Genomic DNA, 19,466 nt, shown 5'->3' on the forward strand with positions numbered 1-19,466 from the left:
ACATTTCCCTTTTTTATTGGTTTCATTTCTAAATACTACTATTGCAATGATCTAGAATAGATAGTAGGGTTGTAGGCTGCATAGCAAGACAAGCACAGGCCAAGAGTGCCAAGAAATAGACGGCAACAGGCCCCGTGCCCGCTGCCCTCCCTCCTGGTACACCTATGTTAGGCCACATTTGTTGATACGTTGTTTGGTAATGCCACTCATGTAACTGAACGTTTGTTTGCCATTTCTCTTACTATACTGTAAGATGTGAGTAGGGCAAAAATCATATATATTTTGGCTCTGTAAATCTAAAACACTCCTCTTTCACTGTGTGTACAGTAAGACTTCAGAAATTAATACAGACTAAAGCTGGGAAATGAAAACCAAATTAGGGTTTTCACCTGATCACCAAGTTCTGCCTGCATCACTAGAGAGGGCCCTCTGTTATACTAGAAAGAGATTCTAAAAATAGTTTACGTTCCAATTCCAGAGCTATCTATCTAGCAACATTTTCATTCTGCGCCCTTAGTGTTTTCACTTATATAACAGGATCATTTCTCCCTCCCGAGTTGGTAATAGGAATATGATGAAATAAAATGTATATTAAGAACTAGAATATAGCTACGTAAGAAAGCTTCCCTCATTAAAAAAAAAAAAAACACTTTATAATCTGATTTACAAAAATAATTCTGTACTTTGAAAAATGTGGTCAATCTCTTACTAGAAAATTTATGAAACAAACTTTTCAAGAGACTTAACCATCGTGAGTTATAATATACATGCAAAGTCAAATTTTGAAAGCTAAATTTAACTAGTGGTTTAAGATATAGCATGAATTACTAAAACACTGAAAGCATATTTCATAGTATCAATTAAAATTTTATTACATATATGGTTAAAAAACTGCTTTATAAGAAAAGAGGTTAAAAAACCCACCAGCTGGCTCGGCACCCGCAGCACAGTGATTAAGGCGCCAGCAACATAACACCAACAGTGGCGGTGTCAAGACCAGCCCGGGCGAGCTAACCAAAGGTGACAACTGCAACAAAAAATAGCTGAGCGTTGTGGCAGGCGCCCATAGTCCCAGCTACTTGGAAGGCTGTGGCAAGAGAATCACTTAAGCCCAAGAGTTTGAGGTTGTTGTGGGCTGTGATACCACGGCACTCTACCAAGGGTGACATAATGAGATTCTGTGTTCAAAAAAAAAAACCCAACCAGCTGTGGATAAAGTAAATTCTAGGTGGTAAGCAATTACAATCTCTTTTTGTGCTCAAGGTGAATACTTTAATTATATCACAAAACTCATAAGTAATCAAAACACCATGCATAGATTCTGTAGAGCAGTTGTAACTTCTCCTATATATTAAAAAAAAAGCCCTAATAAAAAAATCTGAGAGTCTTAAAAAATGCAAAAGGCCATATCTGTTAAGATATTATTATCTGAAATACACAGTCAAAATGAAATAGAGGGCCAGGTATGGTGGCTCACAACTATAATCCTAGCACTTTGGGAGGCCAAGACGGGAGGATCACTTGAGGTAACGAATTAGAGACCAGCCTGAGGAACAGAGCAAGACTCCATCTCTACAAAAAATTTAAAAATTAGGCAGGCATGGTGGTGCACACCTGTGGGTCCCAGCTCTCCAGATGCTGAGTCAGAAGATCACGTGAGCCCAAGAGTTTGAGGTTGCAGTGAGCTACAATGACACCCCTGAACTCCAACTTGGGCAACACAGTCAGACCCCCTGTCCCTAATAAATGGAAACTTTTTGGTAAACTTGTAGATTTTTTGTCAGTAATAGAAAGGTTTCTCTAGTTACTCTTAGAATGTAACATTCTCTAAATCAAAACTGAAATTTGCTTTTGAGTTGAAGATTTTCTTCTTGTGTAAAAAGGTCCTATATAGGTTTTTGTTTGTGGGAATTCCAGGAAATGCCTTTAAAATCTTTTTTTTTTTGTATTGAGTAAAACTTCTAACAGTATTTTTAAAGGATTGGGATAACCCCTCTTCCATCTTTTAAAATAAAATAACATGTTAATAAAAAACCTAAACGCAGGGTGGCAGCTGTGGCTCAAAGGGGTAGGGCGCCGGCCCGATATGCCAGAGGTGGCAGGTTCAAACCCAGCCCTGGCCAGAAACTGCAAAAAAAAAAAAAAAAAACCCTAAACGCAAATCCCACTGAATATGTTACCTACATAACCATATCTGAAGCCAGGGAACAGTTTAATATCATTTCTGTGATTTTCCTTTAGTAACTAATGGAAGATTCTAACTTCTGATATAATACACAATTTATCAATTTCATGGACTTTCAGTCTTGCTGATAGTCACAAGGATATGGGCCTGCAGACCCTCACTGATGGGGAGGGAATATACCATGCTGAGCCTTATTGTAATATATCCTTACCTACACTTACAAAGTCAGTTTGAAGCTTCATTTCCTTTTTGTCGGGAAGGGATCATTGTGTGTTTGTTTTTATAACAGAAGAAAGTTTCACAAGCCAAACAGTACAAATGCCTGACTGACTATGAATCCCACTTTGGCCTCTACCTATCTAATTAAATTAGATGTAAATCACTGGGCAAGTCATTTAACCTGTTGGTGCCTTCGTTTCTTCATCTTTAAAATGGGATCATAATAGCAGATGCTACGTAGGTTCCACTGAGGATTGAGAATTAACATTAGATGGAAATACTAGCTGGCATGAAGGAATTAACAGAGCAACAGCAAAGCTGGGGATACTTTGGTTCACATTCCTATTTCTATTGAAAAGACATCACTGATTGGTCTAAAACTACCAAAATAAGTGAATTGTACATTTGATTAAATTTAAACATACATTAGTATTCACATCCTACTTTCTAGCATTTTGGGTACCATCAGGATTAATCATCTTTGGTAATATAGTAATGTCTTGTCTTGTTTTGTTCTGAGACAGTTTTACTCTGTTGCCCCAAGTTGGAGTGCCATGGCATTACCCTACCTTACACTTCAAACTCCTGTGTGCAAGTGAGCCTCCTGCCTCAGCCTCCGCAGCAGATGAGACTTCAGGTAGTCATGACAACGCCCAGCTAATTTTTTTCTATTTTTGGTAGGGGAAAAAAAATATTTTTCTCAAACTGGTCTCAAACTCCTGAACTCAAATGATCCTGCTGCCTTAGTTCCCCCAAGAGTGCTAGAGTTTACAGGCATGAGCCACTATGTCCCGCCAGTAATGTTATTTTATTTTATTTTATTTATTTTTTTAAGAGACAGAGTCTCACTCTGTCGCCCTCAGTTGAGTACCATGGCATCACAGCTCACAGCAACCTCCAGCTCTTGGGCTCAGCCTCCTGAGTAGCTGAGAATACAGGCACCCGCCACAACGTCCGGCTATTTTTTTGTTGCAGTTTGGCCGGAGCCAGGTTTGAACCTGTCATCCTCGGTATATGGGGCTGGTGCCCTACTCACTGAGCCACAGGCACTGCCCAGTAATGTTATTTTAAATGAAACAAATTTATATGCTTAATGACATATTAAGGCATTAATATGGGCAGACGTAATGTTAAAAATGATCTGTAAATAAAAAATGAAAAACCAGACCATTAACCGACAGGCTGCACACACGTATAATGAGAAAATATTTTAATGAAATAAAAAATGGTACTTAATTAAGCGTCTACTCAATTTCTTTCCCTGATTTATACCTTTTGAGCACATTCTTCCACCAAAACTGATCATGTAATACCTTGTGGGATCAGTGAATCAAAACTTTCTTTTATAAACTCAGAATCATTTTCCACCACTTAACTAATACAGTAGAAGGCATAAAAAGTCTTCACAATTGTTATCAAGTAAAAGCAGATAGATAAGCTCCAAGACATAAAGTTCTATATCACTATATAAACTATAGCTTAGGACGTAAAATTAGAACGCTTCGACAATAAAAGTGGCTTAGTCTCAATTTCAAAGAGAATTCAGACACAATCAGAATCAGAATACTTCACATTCTGACACCAAGAATTTACCCAGAGTTTAAGCTAACATAACCCATGTGAAGGTCAAGAACAAAGTCTTGTCAATAGTAATAGTAAATGTTTGTTTCTTCCCTTTGCTCTCTTTCAAGGTAACCTGTATTTATCTTTGTTTCGAAACATTTGTAAACACTTTAGCTTCCTCATGAAACCTCATTGTGGCATATCAGCACACGATCAAGTATATTATTTTCATAATCAGCCCTTGAAATGTAGTGGGAAAGAGGACCCTTAATTCCAGAGGTTTCAGTCAAAATAATGATGTAACTGAAAGGAACACTGAAGTAGAAACATCACAGTAAGACAAAGACATCAAATTTATTAGAACGATGCTTCATATTTTCTATCCCTAAAATGCACCAAGATCACGAATGCAGCAGGAAGCATCTGGCGCGTGGTGTGGCGGGGACTCCACACACATCAAATGTGGCCACTCCAGGGCAGCATCTGTGGCCAGTGCTATGGCCAGCGCTGCAGCCAGTATTTGGCTCTGGGATTAAACAGCTTTAGTGATGACCCACTAGGAGGCATGTACAGGGGAAGAAGATTAGAATACTGGAAACAGGTAAACATAGTGTATCCATATTATGATTTAAAGTAATATGCTTTGGCACTGAGGATATGGTAAAATAAAAATACATTTAAAAGATTACAGCAGTTTTTTACGAAAGGAGATATTTGTATTTTCAAGACATACTTTAAAGAGAAAACTGGCTTTGATATGTAATAAAATTATATTGGTCAACAAGTTTTAAAAAATTAATAATTTATATCAAAGATTTTTATGAAATTTTATGGATGTTTTGAATAAGTAACATTAAATATCTAACTTTTATATAAGAGAAAAATTTAACAAACCAACTAGCTACACAGAAAACATAAAATCTAAATTCCACTGGGTTAACAAAACAAAATCTGTTATATATTCAGAAGAGACTCATGAAACCAAACTAATTCATCCAACAAATGTTTAATTAAGTCAAAGGAATTTTACTTTCTATTGTATTTAAATATATAGCATGAGAAACCATGATATAGCTTCAAACTCCATTTTATAATCCAGGAAACGAGTTATTTTTTTGGACTGTAATACAACTGCAATATAAAAGAAAGAATCAGTAATCTAGATAAAATGGTTTTTTTATGTCAAAGAATTGAAAGAAACTGACACATCAACCGTTTTCCTTGGCCACTACTCCCTATTCTAGTTTCAGTTAGCAATTCAGTAATTATGACATCGCTGTTTCCTTTAAAGATGTTCTTTCATCGTTTAGACACAGATTTAAAGGTCTCAGTACTCAGGTCCCGTGCTGGCAGGTGTTTTATAAGCTCTCCCATTCACCCTTACATACACGCCTACCCAGGCCCATCATCACATCCATGCTTTTCCAGTCCTTTTTACTTCTCAGGGAGGTTGGCAGGGATGTTGGGGATATTAATGGGTAACAAATTTCCAGTCATTTAGGTTAAGATTAAAAATAAAAAAATTTTTTAAGTGTATCATTTCTACATAACTGGCCCCAAAAGAGACAAATCTGTTGGTCTAAAGAAAAGGGATTCCTCAAATTAATCCATTCTAGTTTTCCTAAAAATAGTGAAAACAAATACTTCTGAAGACAATAGCACCCCAAAAGCAACCTTCCATGGAGCATGTAGTTAAGAGATTCTCCAAAACTGTACTACAAACATTCAAACTGTACACTGCCTTCTGCTCGGCCATTATTACATGCGGCTTCTTTGCCCCCCCCACCCCCCCCCAAAGACATCAGGCCTCACTATGTTCCCCAGGCTGGAATGCAGTGGCTACTCACAGGTGCAATCACAGTGCACTATAGCTCTGAACTCCTGAGCTCAAGCAATCCTCTTGCCCTCACCCTCCCCAGTAGCTGGGACTACAGGTGCACAGCCACCATGCTTGGCTAATTGCTACAGACTTCTGACTCTGGTTTTGCTCTTTTGAGAAGAGAAGACAGAGAGGTAGCTGTACCTAGGCCAAAAAAACACATTGATTTTATATACCTATGAATCATTCATGAATTAGCAAGCCTGGCTTAGATAAGCTAATGCATGAAATTAAGATAAAATCACAATTTGCAAAGCTTCTACAGCTATACAGAGAAACTAGCAACAGAAGTCACAAAGGAAACATCTAATACAAAGAATCACAACAAAAAGCAAAAACCTACTTAATTTTACAGATATGGATAATTTTATTAATAAATGCCTAATTTAGCCCTTATATTTAGATGTTGAACACATTTCAGAATAACATATGTGGATTTGAGCTTCAAAAATAAAATATGAGGTGTTTAATGGAAGCAGTCTGACTTTCGTTGCCATTTTATCTTTAAGGAGATTCTGGCAAAGTCTGCTGATTTAAACTCAGCACTGCTTAGAAAATAAAATATATCCAGCATCTTCTTTCCAAAGTACAAGTGAACAGGCCAGCTAAAAATTCTAAGTGACCGACATCAAATGCCAAGTATTTCGAAAGTTACTGTGGCAGCATTATTATGAAATTTTGCCTATAATAGACCTTTTCCACAAAGCTAACAACTCTACCATCCAGATAAGTACTGAAGTTTGAATTGAAATCTAAGGGCCAATAACAGAAAAAGTAGAAGGTGCTTTTTTAACTAATCTGCAAATCACTTCTCCCAATCCTCTGCATAAATGCTATTTTTTACTACAAAAAAGGCAGAGTTGAGAAATCCTGCCCTTTCTCAGAAGAGTTACCCCAAGGCTACCTCCTCTAAGACATACTAACTCAACAGATCTAGATGAGATACAGACTGGTACTACTTGTCATTTTAATTACGTTCAAAGAATATCAGTTATTTCAATAGAAGGCACATTTTTTAAATTTCAATTTAAAAACAGTTGTTCTCACAGTTAAGTAGAATAGGTCTGTATTGAAATTCAATTCTCTTATACTCCAAGAAACATCCTTACGTATTTTATGAAAGTTTTTAAATTATTGTCTATAATTCTAAATTTTTACATTTCTGAATTTAATTAGAAAAATTAGATTCTCTCCTATTTCCGGCATTTTCCAGCAATGCACTATGACCACTAACATCCCTCTGCTTATCTGTCGATACGGAAATAGCAACGCCAGGATCCCACATGAAGACTAACCCAGGTGCTTTGTGATTTGCGGACCTCACACAGCGACCAAGAACACGCTGCGAAAACACTGTGAACTCTGTTTGTAAAAAGCATGTTTACTGATGATGGCATTTTCTTGTTGCTCCTATTCCCTTAATCTCAACTCAAAAGACTTTGAATACGCATAGACATCAAATCAGAAATGAATGCCCAATTTCTTTCTTTAAAAAAAAAAAAAAAACACAGAAAACCAAAATTAAATATAAAAATATCAAACAAGGAAATCTGGAGATGCTAAATCACTTCTCCCTCTTTTAAACATTACTAAAAGAATGTTTAATAATCATTCTTTCTATTTCCCACAGCACTTATCATAGGCTAGCACAATACAATACATAACGACTATCTCTAAAAGAAGGAGTGGGAGGGAAGGAAAGCTCGCTGACCAAGAGGGGGCAGAAGGGACTAAGTGGGTACCAAGGGTGGAGGAAGAGGGAATGGTACACAGGGAATTCCGTTTAAGGAGGAAAACTAAACCAATCCATGCATAGTGATGTGTACACAGAAAAAAGACAGAGGCAGAAGAGAATGGTAAAAATGCTTTAAAAATTGGTCTGTCAGACAAATACGTTTCCAGCTGATGGCTTTGTGTCAACACTCATTGTGAGATAATTTTAATTTACAGAGAACCTCTGATGTCCTACACTCAGCAGTCCGATTCTACATAGTAGGAGCAGAGGAGTCTCCCCTGAGTCTAAGTTTGAGATTCCACTCTGAATAATCAAAAGACGAGGGCATTCTGTCAACTGTTACAAAATTTATGATCACCATGCCTATGGCACCTGAAGGAAATACCTCAAAAGCCATAATACTATTAAATTACCCACCCACCTCACCCTATCCTCCCACCTCAACTCTTTCAGCATAGAGAAAATAAACTTATAAATAAATTCACGGTCTATATAAATCTACAGTGAGTTTAACTTTCCAGAGGGAAGAGAAAATTACACTTCAAGGCTATACTGTCAAGCAGATTTATCTAGCTCTTGTTCCTCCTATTTTGATTCTCAATGCCAAGTAAATTTTATTGCCTAACTTCAAAAACACTTAAAATGTGAGACCAAAATGAAAATAATGACCTATCTATAGATTAAAAAGCACAATTTAGTCTGTTAACTGAATTTTGTTGTTCCAATTCAATTTCATTTTCCATACACTCAAAAACATGAAGTTTGCATTTAACACATGCTATTCGCAAGTCAAAGGAAATATTAACCATATTTTCAAGTCAAAATTTTTTTTTGGCCGGGGCTGGGTTTGAACCCACCACCTCCAGCATATGGGACCGGCGCCCCACTCCTTGAGCCACAGGCACCGCCCTCAAGTCAAAATTTTAAAGTATATTCAACAAAGTTTGTCCTCAAGAGCATCTTGTCTAATTTGGGGTACTTGTTCAAGTCCCCCCAATTTTTATACAATATGCCCTATTCAGTCTTGAAAATTAACTAGAGAAACTAATGTTGTTAAAACCAACTATGATCTTCATTTCTTAAATACTTAAAAACTTTCCTCAAAAAACATAAATTATCATAGCTTTAAAGATAAAGGTTCTTAGTAATTCAATAGTAACTATATACATATATTATTGTTATCTTTTTTTTTTTTTTTTAAGAGACAGAGTCTCACTATGTTACCCAAGGTAGAATGCCATGGTGTCATCATAGGTCACAGCAACCCTAAACTCCTGGCTCAAGCCATCCTCCTGACTCACCCTACCAAGTAGCTAGGACTTCAGGCATTCACCACGATGCCCAGCTAATTTTTCTATTTTTTAGTAGAGCTGTGGTCTCACTTTTATTCAGGCTGTCCTAAAATTTCTGAGCTCAAGAGATCCTCCCTCCTCCAGCTCCTGAAGTGCTGGGATTACACATGGGCCCTGCCCAGCCTACTCACTGTATTTCAAACAATATGCTCATTACAGGAAAAGCGACTTAACCAATGAACAACAGATGTCACTAATAACATAAAATTTCTAATACTGCAAGAGAGGAAGAATCCTGAAACATGACATACTATGTTTACAATGTAAAAAGAAACGCAAATGATCATCTCCCGCCATGCCCCTCCAAAAGTAAATACAAAATAAAAGTGGTAGAATGGAGTTTAAATTGTTTAGACAGTTTATAGTAAACTGAGTAACAAGTTTCACAGCTTAAAATAAAGGTTAGAAGTTAAGACACACTAACAAAATGAGTGAAATGTCTGACTTTTAAAATTTTAACTTTGACGTCTTCAAATATAAATATGATTTTTTTATACTATACTTTATGCCACAAACACACTTGTATTAGGGGTTATTCAGGAAGAAAATGGAGCTCAGTGGTTAAGATCAAGGTCTCTGGAGTGGCAAACTGCCACTTACTTGACATGACCTTGTTAGAGTCACTTAACCTCTCCAAGCTCTAATTTCCTTATCTGTTATTCTAAAGATAACTGGAAAGCACTTATATAATGCCTGGCACACAGCAAGAGAGTGATAAGTAGGAGTTGCTGTTATTAGTATTATCAAGGGAATCTCTGCAAATTGCACGTAGAAAATAGATGTGAATCAGAAATGGCTATATAATCCCTAAAATTTCACTGTTTAAAAAAACCCCTAAACGTCAGACTTAGTTCTTTCTATAAATGAAAATTCATGGTGGCAGAAGGAGAGGTACGTGCCTTAAGAAGGCACGACATAGCAAAAAAGAAACAAGAACCGAGAACCCAGTGACAGCAAGCAATACCACGGAACAGAGAGGACTGTCAGGGACCCAGGAAAATGAGCGATCGGCTTATAAAATTATACTTATAGCTACATTTGATAATGAGGTCAAACCTCAATATTCAGGGCAGGAAAAGGACAAAATCTAGAAACAGAAAACCAACCAAGTTACACTTTGTATCCAGTGGCAGGTGGTGCAAAAGTTTTTAATTTACTTGGTTTTCAGAAATTAAAACTGGACAATTTTGAAATCTACTTTTGCACTCTACGCAGATACCCCAAAACACATTCACTATGTCAACATGATCCAGCAAGAAGGTGAGGAACTACCACTCTTTCTTCAGGTTTTTTCTTTACTTGATCATAGGTACCTTACGGGGTAGTAAGAAAAATTGTTAAACTGGAAGAGCTAGCTTCTGAATTCTACCCCAGTTAGGCATTTTTTAATACATAAAATATCCGACCCAGCTAATTTTTCATAACATTGAAGAGCTATGTAATTTAAACTCATGGTATAAACTCATTTTATATCTAAAATATCTGTAAGTGTTAGGAACTATTTTTAACTGTATTTGTAAATGCAGAGTTCAATGACCCTAAATATAAATATGCTCTTAATATTTATTACCCAATAATTATCTTAACAAACATTTCCTAAGGGATAAGGATGCTGTTTTGAACAAGGCAGAAATTGTGTCAATGTTTGTGAAGCTAGTAAAGCAGCTTTTAAATAAAGAATAAAAAGAATGTACCACGCTGAAATAAAGGCTATGAGAAAAACAAATTACACTTCTGCGATAAGGAGTGATGGTGAAGCTATTTCAGAGTGGTTGCACAAGAAAGACTGCCTCACATCATTGCCATCCATCTTCCTAAGTCTAAGATTTCCTGCTAAAATCTACAGTAACTTTTCTACTTATTTCACCCTCGTTTGATAAGAAATGAAAAATATCACTGCTCAAATTATTTTGCATATAAAAATAAATGTAAACATTTTGCCAGGCTATGGAATTATAATTTAATAAATTATAATCAACTCTTCCACAGGGTATATATGTAAACTCTTCCCCAAATACATATAGTAATCAGTAAACAGATGTGTTCATTTTGCCCTCAAATCTCATTTCTAATACATCCATTAAAAACGTTCATAATAAAAGAAATGTAGGCAAATACACATTTTATTGTTTTTATTTATATTCATTTTAGTTTCTAAACAATTAATTGAATCATTTTTAAATATCTGATTTTACTTAAAAAGAATAAAAATATTCCAATATAAAAGATTTAACTTTAACTCACCTGGGCCTGTACACAGTGCAGAAGATCTATGAGTATTTCCCCCAATCCAAGAGAAATCTACAATACAAACAAACAAACATGAATAATGAGGAGTCTTGCCATCCTTAGAGTAGATGTGATTTTTACAACCAGTTTTCAAGCAATACTTATTAATTGTCATCAACATACAAGTGAGATTTGTTCACAGTATCACTTCATTAAACTGGACGGTAAGTGAAGGAGACTTGCAGCGTATCTGTACAAGATAATGTAAGATACTACATAAAGGCCACATATCATTGTGAATTATAAAGTGCTTATAAATTTCTAAGTCTTGTCATTACAATTATTTTAACTGCTTATCTAACCATTTGCTTTTCCCACCAAATCAAAAACTGAGTAAAAGCAGGAGACCTCAGCAAGCCGTTCACACACTGCACTCCCAGGGACAGCACAGTGTGTGGTAGTGAAGGTTTGTTGAATGAATAAATAAGTAAATTTCACATACTGATCTTAATTTGCCCTGATTCAGTTTATGTATACAGACCCCAAAGGCCTGAAATTACTGAATTAAAAATTGATGTAATAACTGTTTTACAAAGGAAGTACCAAAAGTGATCGAATAATCTGTTACTTCAAGAAAAGTCTTTATGGGAATAAAAATGCTGTCATATATAACAACAAAGCCAATTTGCAAGGGAAAAGGTGAATAAGAAAAGGAAGAATTGAACATTGTCAACAATGTGTGCAACGGCTTGTCAAGTTTCTTCAGGGTCGGAATCATCTTTGCGATCACAGAGTTTATCTGTAAGCAACACTGTTGAGGGGTACCCAACACTTTTTCTTTTCTGCTGCACATTACAAGGAGAGTTTTCTTGGGTCCTACATTAAATACACAAATACTAACAAAAGCTGATGAGCAAAAATAGATCCATGCATAATTTCTGTGATATCCAACTACACAGATAAGCGAAAGAGTCCTCAAATAATCAGCAGGCGGCCCCGTGGAAGGCAGGTTGGACTTTTTTCTCTGATCCTTCCATTGCACCAAAGAAGTTTGTTCCCAAAATTTCAAGAAATGCATGCTTCAGATACCTTACATACATTAATGTTTACCACTTTGGCATCTTACAAACCAAAGAAAAATCGCTCAATTGCTACCAGCAGTGGTGCTGAAAATGTGACTTTTTAAAAACCATTAACTAATACTACATTTAATGAGCTTCAAGAAATTGTTTTACAACTGAGCTACTAGATTTGTTTTTCCTTCAGATGACACTAGTCAGTAATAATTTATATTTTGGATTCATTATCAAACTTAAAATAGTATTAATTCTTCTAAGAGCCCTTTCTACTCTTTAGAATAGTAAATTGAACTTGATAGCACAAAAGTTAATTTAATATCCAAATTACTATTTTTCCAGAAAATCTGATTCCTAAGAGGGCTAAAGAAGAAAGAAATCAAAAAAACTACACTTTGATTTTTACCAGGACCTCACAGGTAATAAAAGCTCGCTAATAAATAAGCACCCCATTATTCTATCAGTCCAGACAGTTTTCACAAAGCCCCTATAGGAAGGTGTTTCAAGGAAGGGGAGAGGGGGGAAAAAAGACTGCCCGGTCTTGAGATCATCATATAAAGTGAAATACAGCTGAAGTATTAGTCAGAGATGATTCACAAAAAGCAAACAAAAAGTCTGTATACAAATCAGAAGTTATCATAGTAAATAAAACAAATGGAACCTACTTAAGTGGCAGTCTCTGAGTGGTGTGTAATAAACTACTGTGTGATAAGTCATGAGTTCATTATGCTGACCTACGTAAGCCCATTATAATGTTATACCAACAACTAATTTGCTCAAGGACATCATACTATGCAACAATCATAAGCTAACACTTGTGCTATTAGTAGGAATGATGACACTAAACTATTACTGCTTGCTCTATACTACTCAGTAAACTTCTATTTAATATGTGCACAGAACAGGAGGCAAAGTGTCAGCACACCCCTTCTAAAGAAAGAGACATGAGGACATTTCCAGACAACCACATGTCTTGGTGTAACATTTTAAATAAAATTAATAAAATACTTTATGAATACAGAATCACAAACCGTTTTATAAGTTACTAAGGGAAAACAGTAGTCATTCAAAGAACAAGTAATAAAAGCTCACTGATAAACAAGCATCTCATTACTGGATCGGTCCAGATAGTGTTCACAAAGCCCCTGCAGGTTGTTTCAAGGAAGCTTGACAGGAACCTTGCAAGAAAAGCCAGAGGGATGTATCTCATTTTCTCTCTTACCTATCACTGCCGCTTCCAGCCCACAGGCTGAAAAGGCATATACCATTTTTTTTGTAGAGACAGAGTCTCACTTTATGGCCCTCAGCAGAGTGCTGTGGCCTCACACAGCTCACAGCAACCTCCAACTCCTGGGCTTAAGCGATTCTCCTGCCTCAGCCTCCCGAGCAGCTGGGACCACAGGCACCCGCCACAACGCCCGGCTATTTTTTGGTTGCAGTTTGGCAGGGGCCGGGTTTGAACCCGCCACCCTCAGCATATGGGGCCGGCGCCCTACCGACTGAGCCACAGGCACCGCCCGGCATATACCTTTGTACAAAGCGATGGTCACTATTAGAAGGCAGAGTGAAACAATCTAGGGTTTAGTATCATTAGACAGACCAGGTTACAAATTCTGGCTTTACCATGTAAATAAATACTGTCAGTACTGATATTGTTATTATTGTTACCAACTTAGGTATGTGACTCAGGAAGTGTAATTTTGGAAATATTAAATGAGATAATTATATAAAGCACCTCGTATATAGTAGGCAATATGATTACAATCCTCCCAAGTGCCTTTCTGTTAAATGGTGCTGGCTATAACCAGTAACTCAGTAACATGATAAAAAATACAAGTTTTAGCTGTACCTACCCCACTTAGAACTGATTTTCCCTATGGTGTCCTCATATCTTCATCTACCTGTAAGCCTCCTAAGAGACTCTGAAATTTTTGAACCAAGGGTACTTTAAAACTACCTTAAAAGATGACTCACACCTGTAACTCCATCACTTTGGGAAGCCGAAGCAGGAGGATCACTTGAGGCCAAGAGTACCAGACCTGCCTACACAAAATAGTGAGATCTCTACAAAATATTCTTTTAAAATCAGCCAGGCATGCTGGCCTGTGCCTGTAGTCCCAGCCAGTGGGGAGGCTGAGGCAGGAGGATCACTTGAGCCCCATTCAGACATGCAGTGAGCTACATTCATACCACTATATTCCAGCCTGGGCAATAAAGTGACATCCTGCCTTAAACAAACAAACAACCATGCATCAAAAGTTGAAGAACTGGCTCAGCACCTGTGGCTCAAGCGGCTAAGGCGCCACCCACATACACCTGAGCTGGCGGGTTCGAATTCAGCCCGGGCCCACCAAACAACAATGACGGCTGCAACCAAAAAATAGCCAGGCATTGTGGCGGGTGCCTGTAGTCCCAGCTACTTGGGAGGCAGAGGCAGGAGAATCGCTTGAGCCCAGGAGTTGGAGGTTGCTATGAGCTGTGATGTCACAGCACTCTACCCAGGGCAACAGCTTGAGGCTGTCTCAAAATAAAATAAAATATAAGTTGAAGAACTTATATTCCCTATTTCAAGACTTACTATAAAGTAATAGAAATCAAAGCAGTGGGATACTAGCATAAGGATAAACAGAACAGTACCAAGTCCAGAAACAGCACCATACACCTATGTTAATTAATATTCAATAAAGGTGGCCAGGTAATTCAATGAGAAAGGACCGTCTTTTCAGTAAACGATTCTAAACACATCAATCCTTACCTTGAATCATGTGCAAAAAGTAACTCGCAATGGCCTAGATCACAGATCTAAACAGGAACTAAAACTTGTAGAAGAAAGCATTTGGAGAGAGTAACAATGTCCCTGAATTAGGCAAAAAAAAAAAAAAAAAAATTTTTTTTAGCTATCACACTAAAAAAAGTTTACACTACCAAAGAAAACAATTGATAAAATGAACTTCATCAAAATGTAATATTTCTGCCTTTCAAAAGACGTCATTTAAAAAATGAAAGCAAAAGCCACAGGCTATAACAAATATTTGCAAAATAATTATCTGATAAAAGAATACGTAAACAGCTAAATAATTGTAAGTTATGGGGCATGGATCTAGAATAAGGAGTTCTTACAAGTCAATAATCAGATAAATAACTCAATTATTCTCATATGGCCAATTTATTTGATAACTCACCATAGAATATACACAATGGGGAAAAGTTTATAAAAAAAAAATACTAAATATCATTAGGAAAATGAAAATACAGCCACAGTGAAATATTCTACAGAACCAGTAAAACTGCCTAAAAGATTGAGAAGAACTTAGAGAAACCAGAACTCGTTCACATCCACTGCAAGTTGGAAAATACACTAAAGGGCCAGACTGCTTGGAAAACAATTTGGAGTTTCTTAGCATATAATCCAGAAGTTTTACTCCTGCTATGTTTTCATTCCTACCAGGAAAGAGATGTCCATTAAAAAAACAAGACTTGTACATGAATGTGTGTAGCAGCTACTGTCTACATAGCCAAAAATGGGAAATAAAAATGTTCATTTTTTTAAAAATGCAGTACAGCCATACGAGGGATTGCCACACAATGATAAAAAGGAGTGGGCTGCCAATGTGCCCAACGCAGATGACTTCAAAGTGTGCAAACGAAAGAAGGCGGGCACAGAGGCAGCACACACTGTCTGGTATGGTTCCATTTATTTGAAATTTCTAGAAAAAGTAAAATTATAGAACACAAATCAGTGATTTCCTGGGTCAGGAAATGGAAATGGAGATTGACTAAAAACGGACACAGAAAACTGTTGTGGATGACAAAATTATACTAAAACTGAATTATGTTCTAAAGAAAGATGAGTAAGAGACACAGACACACTCAAGTATATAAATTCACTAAGACTCAGGCTACAGTACACGGAAAATGGGTGCATTTTGTGGTCTGCAAATGATACCTCAACTTTTCAAGTGTTGAAAGAAGTTATGAGATTTTTACAATCACACCTCTGTGTCCTTGCTCCTCCTTCCTATGTGACGGCTAAGGTTACTGTGTGAGTAGGTAAATCTAAGAGTTAAAGTGGTTTTAGTTACAAATGGTGGCATGAACGCTTGTCAAGTGGAGTCTCAACCTGCAGGCTGAGTAACACAGCAGCACTTTGAGACAAAAAGCCAGGACGGAACCAGCACCACACAGAAGAACACTACTGGCAGCTTCTGAGCTGTGCGGGTTAATGGGTTCTTTACAAGGGCGTTGGGAGATTGGGAGGAGATATGCTCAGTATTTCATTTTGTTTATTTTTCATAAGAATAGACCCAGGGAAAGTACAGTAAATTGGGAAAACATCTATCATACTGGCTAGAAAAATGTTAATTTGTAGCTACTAGATTAAGAGCAGGACACACAGATCGATCACTACCATTTATTGAATACTTACTCTGTGAGAGCACCAAGCAAAGGACTTCATATGTGTTACCTAATTGATTCTTCAGAGCAACCCAACAAGGCGGGCACATTCCTAGGTCCATTCTGTACATACAAAAAAGTAACTGGAAATTGAAGTACTTCATCTAAACCACTGGCACAGCCTGGATTCTAACCCCAGGGTCTGATTCCAGAGTGCATGTATGCTCTTAACACACTGGGCTATTTCAGAAGTTCCTTGTTTGATAATGCTACCATTTTTGCAAACTTGCAAACTTTTGCGAACTTTGATTAGATGACAGAAATATAACCAATCTGGAAACCGCCTCCTTGGAGCTTCTTAAGTCCTAACAAGAATAGCAAAAACGTATTCCCTACATTCTGCACTTTTTTCCCCTCAGTCCAAATGCAGCCTCATAATCTTCTCAAAGTTGCCACCAATCACAAAAAGCAATCACCAACAGATCAGGGTGGATACATGAATCAAAAATCCATTCGTCAACCCTAAACAACCAACTGGTTTTTGATGGACAACTGAAAATACAGCACATGCTGCTGCAAAGATATGACTAACCAACGGGAGCCCGCAACCACCACACTTCCCGCTCCAACTCAGGGCCGAGGGTCCCTCACCTCCTCATCCAGGCAGCAGTCCAATCAAGACAGTCAATTAGGCTGGCAGATTAGACACACGAGGATTAGACACACACAAATTAGACACACAAGGAACAGAAGAAAAGCTGAAGAAGACAGCTGGAATTACTTGAGATTTTCTTTTTCTTTTTTTTTTTTTTTGAGACAGAGCCTCAAACTGTCACCCTGGGTAGAGTGCCCTGGCATCACAGCTCACAGCTCACAATCACAACCCCTGGGCTATGTGATTCTCTTACTTCAGCCTCCCAAGTAGCTGGGACTAAGGGCGCCCACCACAACGCCTGGCTAATTTTTGGTTGCAGTTGTCATTGTTGTTGGGCGGGCCCAGGCTGGATTCAAACCCTCCAGCTCTGGTGTATGTCGCGGGCACCTGAGCCACGTAAGCTACAGGCGCTGAGCCTACTTGTGATTTTCAACAGTTTCAACCAAGAACGTGTGAATACCCACAGTATACTCCCATAATGTATGATTAGTATAATAATTTATTTTCCCTTTAAAAAACAACAAACACAAAAACTCCTAAACATAAAATACACTTTAATTTAGCATGTTTCAAATGGTATACCCTCAAGAGGAAAGCCATACTTGCACAAATTAACTAAGAGAATGACTTCAGATTACTGAACACCATATTATACTATTATATGTACATTATGAATATTACGTAGGTAATGCAAATACATCCTAAACCCTAACTTAGAGATGAATTTTAAGTCAGTAAAATCCCAAAGTTTCATTACAAAAGACTTAATAATGTAAAGATATATAAAGAATATGTACCAGAGGCACAAAGCAAAACTTCCCATTAAGCTGATGAAGCTAAAAACCAGCATCTAGACAAGACAATTTATAAATTAACTGACTAACTTTTGTATATACTGCAAACAAGCTCATGTTGTCTTTGTTCTTTCTAGTGCAGACAATAACCCTTAATTAATGAAAATGTTTAACAAATAATTTTCATTTTCTCATTTCATATTCTACCATGATCAGAACCAATTCTATAACAAAACAGAAACTCTCCAGAGACTAGTATTCATGGCTAGAAAAACAATTAATCTCTTATCTGCAGCTGAACACACAAGGTTCAAATTTGGAAGAGGACTGCTGACGATACTAAATTTGGAGTCATTAACATGAAAACAGCACTTGAATCCACAGAAACAGTTAGGATCTCCTAGGCAGGAGACATGAAGGAGCATTGGGATTTGAACTAAACCCTAAGAAACTCCTGCATTTAGAACTGTGCAGAAAAGAACAGACCAAGGAAATGAGAAGAAATTATCTAAAAGGCAAGGAGGAAGACCAGCAAAGACTCATACTACAGAATCGAAGAGGAGACAGTTCCATGAAGGAGAGGAAGGTCAACTTTGTTCAAATGCCACAGAGAATTAAAGTTTGCACTGGATGTAGCAACCAGAACTTACTGGTGCCCTTTAGAAGAACAGTTTTATTGCAGAGATAAAAATATAAATCAGACTGGAGAAGGCTTAAGTGTCGACAAGTGAATAGGAAATAAGGCTTTGGACACAGCATGTGCAAATGATTGCTATCACTACCTTATGCTTGAAAGTATCTTCTTCCCTACACTGCAGACTCCTTCAGGGCCAAGGATAAGATTTGATCCCTCTCCGTGCAAGATAACAACCTGCTAACAACCTGCAGAGCTAGACTAGTGATTTTTAAACAATACTCTGGCAGAAGTCCTGGAGCTTTAATTAGGGTGCTCAGGTAAAACATTCACACTATAGCCTTTAATAGAATTATAGGAGAAAATAGAAAAGGATGAGCTACTGGGCAGAAATTAGTCTTTCTCAAACAGATTAAAAAGCTCAGGGATACCCCCCCCCCCCAATTTAGAGCATGCTGCTCAAACAACCAGTCTGCAACCCCCCTCCAAGTGAAAAGGCCCCGCCACACAGTCAGCAGGGTTTCCACAGTTTTTCTCCCATTAATGCAGACAACTCCTTGATTATGAACGCCTCTCAGAAATGTACCTTCTCCTCAGGGTCTTCTCCCTAGTTTCAATGACCACTCTGACCGACACAAAATGGGCCTGGAACCATTGCTTTTTCTATCCCTAGGTGCAATGCAAACAAGCCTGTGAAATACTTGAAGGTTGTGTATATACACAGTCAAGGGCCAGATAACATTTTGGTCA

At 37.4% G+C, this 19,466-nt stretch overlaps 1 protein-coding gene across 6 annotated transcripts in view; it reads right to left on the minus strand.

Moving 5' to 3' along the window:
* NCOA2 (nuclear receptor coactivator 2) overlaps positions 1–19,466 on the minus strand; it is a 322,367-nt gene that overhangs the window by 195,234 nt on the left and 107,667 nt on the right. For all 6 annotated transcript variants that reach the window (XM_053558597.1, XM_053558592.1, XM_053558593.1 and 3 more), the window contains exon 2: positions 11,178–11,234. The gene's annotated coding sequence lies outside the window, so the exon portion shown is untranslated. The remainder of the gene's footprint in view (positions 1–11,177; positions 11,235–19,466) is intronic.

The sequence above is a fragment of the Nycticebus coucang genome, chromosome 13 (assembly GCF_027406575.1).
Source record: "Nycticebus coucang isolate mNycCou1 chromosome 13, mNycCou1.pri, whole genome shotgun sequence".
NCBI classification, from domain to species: domain Eukaryota; kingdom Metazoa; phylum Chordata; class Mammalia; order Primates; family Lorisidae; genus Nycticebus; species Nycticebus coucang.